The sequence below is a fragment of the Lytechinus variegatus genome, chromosome 10 (assembly GCF_018143015.1).
Source record: "Lytechinus variegatus isolate NC3 chromosome 10, Lvar_3.0, whole genome shotgun sequence".
Taxonomy (NCBI): domain Eukaryota; kingdom Metazoa; phylum Echinodermata; class Echinoidea; order Temnopleuroida; family Toxopneustidae; genus Lytechinus; species Lytechinus variegatus.
The window spans coordinates 4,827,881-4,832,037 of record NC_054749.1 but is presented as its reverse complement, the minus strand read 5'-3'; the positions used below and the strand labels follow the sequence as shown (position 1 = coordinate 4,832,037).

General features: G+C 32.1%; 1 long non-coding RNA gene across 1 annotated transcript; it reads left to right on the top strand.

Moving 5' to 3' along the window:
- The first annotated feature begins 828 nt into the window (after positions 1-828).
- On the top strand, positions 829-3,614 carry LOC121423219. The gene is made up of 3 exons (XR_005971247.1): positions 829-877; positions 1,766-1,858; positions 2,385-3,614. It is a non-coding gene; the product is annotated as an uncharacterized LOC121423219 (long non-coding RNA).
- Positions 3,615-4,157: the final 543 nt, after the last annotated feature.

Genomic DNA, 4,157 nt, shown 5'->3' with positions numbered 1-4,157 from the left:
ATGACCTCATAGTCATATAAATCAAATAATCAAAATTCTAATAACTTCTTTATTCTTTGATGGACTATTCCTCAATAAACCTTCGATAATTCTCACAAATATTTTTTTAAATATTTTTTTTCTGCTATATTATTTCCATTAAATCCTTTTTTTCAGGATGAACTTCGAAACCATGGGTGTCGATCGGTATTCTTGGTTGGGGGGGATGATTGACACAAATGTTCTTGTGGACGGGGATATTTCAACATTACCCCCACTAAAATAACAAGTTAGGACATTTGGGAGTGGTTGATATGCATGGTGTTCTTGGAAATTCCTTCATTACTGTAGTGTACTATACTTGTATATTTTTTGTGAAAATTCAATTTGTGTTACAAGTAAGCCTATTCTAAACTCATACCGAGAAAAAATGGCAAAAATTGACTGGACCATGTACATAGTGATCTGTTTATTGAGCATGATGTATACACAGGGGCGTCGATCCATTTTTCAGATGGGGGGGGGGCAAAATTATGAATCAACGTTCCAAAGGCGCTCGATCACAATATATATATCGTCCCTGTTTTCACGAAGTGACGGATAAGAGGAAAATTTTCACTTTTCCAATTTTGAGTTTTTTGCATTTTTGGACATCTATGACTTATATCTTGAACCTCAAAAAGTTTCAGATCACAATAATGTCTAATTACGTTGCTATGACGACATGACATTCAATAAAATACCGGGTAAAAGGATTTCTTGTTTTCACGAAGTGACGGATAAGCAGCCGTCATTACGTGAAAACAAACGAATACGCTTTGCACTCAAGAGTTTTTTCACGAAGTGACTGACGGAAGGCAAATATTTACAGTTTGGAACAGCCGAAGACCATGAAATGGTGAGTTTTTTGTAAATGTAGGAAAGGAAATAAATGTAATGCAGCCTTTAAAGTCATTTCGAGTGATTTCAACCCTTTTTAAACGTCTCTGATAGCAAAAATCCTTAAAATAACGTCCAATCTCTACATACATTGCCCCACATATTTATTTTCGTGTCAGTGAAAATTGAACTGAGAATTGCGTGTACTTTATTGTCACTCAATCGAACTTGAATGTAAATTCAGTCAAACCATAAGGGTTAGAATATTTTATAACATTTATCAAGACTAAATAGATTTAATGAAGGCTGAGGATTTGGTGAAATAATCGTATATAGGTGCAAAAGTTTAGGCCTAGCCTAGATCTAGTCTAATTTACATGCATTGCCATTGTGTTAACTCATACTCGTTAAGTTCTAACTTGTCTTCACAAGTTCCCAGGCCATATGAATAGTATTTGCAATAAATTTCCATTAAAAAAATCACAAATGAATACATAGATTTTATTATCTGCTTTGCTATAGTGAACTCATCATGTAATTACATACTTTAAAAAATATGTAATGGAAAGATACCCCCCCCACCCGGGGGGGGGGTCTATAAATAACAATATGAATGCTGAGATCATGAATTAATTTGGTAAAGTTAGTGGCCAACCTGTGTGGGCAAATAAGTTGAGTCCTTAGTTAAACTGAAGATTACTGGGGATTTATGTTTTAAATAAATCATCTCAAGTCCAGACTCAGTCTACATCTAATGTAGATAGAGCTTTATACTTTGTTGTTTGGTGGCCACTTCCTCGCCCTTATCTCTATAACGTTTTACAGAAACTGAAAGAATCTACATAAATAACTGCACCTCGGATTTGATCATAATCATGATGATGAAGATATTTTCATTTTTTTTCAGATGCAGTATATACAATAAGTGATGTTTCAGAGAACAAATGAGAGAAGTCCTGGAACTGGTACACTTGTTGCTGATGGTCAGATACAATTCCAGGTGAGAATTTTCATAGTGTTATAAACTCACATGACATCCTGTCAGTATAGGCAATTCATTGATTTTCACTCACTACCAAAATTAATTTCAATTGCAAATCTGGTAAACAATGAAGCTATAAAACTACGTTGATTCAAAGTTATAATCAGAAAATATTAATTTTGGAATACGTTATAATTTAGCAGATATACATGTATTTCTAAGTTGTAAAAGAACATTATTCTCATTTTAACAGATGCTTTGTGTACTACCCTAGAGCATTACAAATTTGACATGTGATCATATTTTCAGCTGAAACTTTCTTATAAATTGGAAACATCTAATTGAAATATTTGCTTAAATTATCATTGGTAAATAGAATGTATAAAGTATATTCTTGTACCATACTGACTGGGGAGGTTTATGTTTGGTAAGGGCAATTTAAAATATTGAGTCTGCTATCTATTTTACAAACTTGATATTGGATTGACAAAAAACTTTGAAAACAAACAGATAATTTGTACATTATTTCATTCCACACACATAGGTTAGATCCAGGGGCCGACACGCTTGTCAGATGTGTCATTGATGATTCCCTGAACATCGCAGATATGATCTGATTTGGTGACATGACAGTGGAATTGGTAGTGACTGGATTTTTAGTGTGCCCTGGTTTTGAACTATTGAAGTAACCAAACTAGAAACATCTTCTGAGAACTCTGACTGCAATTCTAATGATGAAACTCTGTCTACACTTGTGAAAATGTAAAAGGAGTTGGCTCTACCTCGTGGCCTTTCAGGTTCAGTGCTCTCATCTAACTTTTTCTTTTTCCAGCTGGGTAACTGATATCAATTTTAATTTTCTTGAGATTTTGACTTCAACATAAGTTTAGTTTTAATTTTGATAGGACTTTCAAATCTGGTTTCATTTTTAGAGCAGTGTATTATATAAAGAAACTATACTGCTTGAACTATAAGTCTCTGCTCTTATAGTGATATGATTATGAACTCCTTTAAAAATATTTTATATATACAGTCAAATATAAAGTTCAGAATAGTCACTTATCTTCTATACTTACATGTTAAAATTGCTCATACACATCGTCCACATATGGATGCAGAATAATTACCCTTTTTCATTCATTTGATTCGCATGTTTTCATTTTGCTTGGTGCTATCTAAAAAACAGAAACACTGCATATTTCTACATTTAAAATAAAACTGAATGTTATTAGCTGTATTGTGCTTAAATGAATTGTGTTAATACTACATATTCTTTAATAATAACAATCATACAATTTAGACTGACATGCATTGTGAAACTCGATAGCTGCATGATATATTACTAGTAAGGATGTAGGGGTGAAAATCATATTAGGTTTTTGTAAATTCATTTTCAAAAGCCAAATGTATTAATACAGACACCCCCCCCCCCCTCCTCTTCCATGAGGTAATGTTTTATTGGTTTATCAGGGGTGTGAGAATTCTTAAGCTGATTTTAGTTATTTTTTTTGCTTTTTATTTTAAGCTTGATATCCCCCATTTCTGTACAATAGTTTGAGAGCTCATTCAATTTAATCCCCCAACTCTTTACAGAATTTTCAGGTCTTTATTTGTCATCGCTCACACACCTGGTTCATGCAGTTGATGTGTCGTAATTTTATTCCAGAAAATCCAACTGTTAGATTTTGTTATTCACGAAAGAAGTAATACATGATTATGTTTAGCTGGAGGTTAAAGATACACTGCAGCACATGTTCTTCTGTCTATTTTTAGTAAGAATTTTACTCTTTTTTTTAATCCCACTAGATCAAAGATGTTATTTTCTAAAACCATGAAGACGATTTTTTGTAAAGTTTTCAGATTTGGAAGAAACTAAGGTGTATTTTAATATATGTTCCTGTTTTGGACTCTGACAATAATTTGCAATTAAAAAAAAAGTGTTTGATTGGAAAATGTATTGATGAATGTTATTTAGCCAATGACTTGAGAATGATGGAAAAAATACAAATCTACTTAGTCATTCGTATTTTTTATCCTTGCATTTTTTTTTTGCTTTTGTCGCTGTTTGGAATTTTGATTATAAATTTGTTTAAAAAATTATCCTGTTTGATATGACGTTAAATTATTGATTTAAAATTATATTTCTTTCTTTGACCATCATAGTTTATAATTGTTTATTCAAATGTTTGCATGTTTCCTTCGGTAAAGATAAGCTTTTTGTACTATTGGACTTTTTAGTCCTTGACAGTGTGTAAAAACATGAAATAACTCTCAAGGCAATTGATTTAATTATGACATTCTTTTCATTAAAAAATTC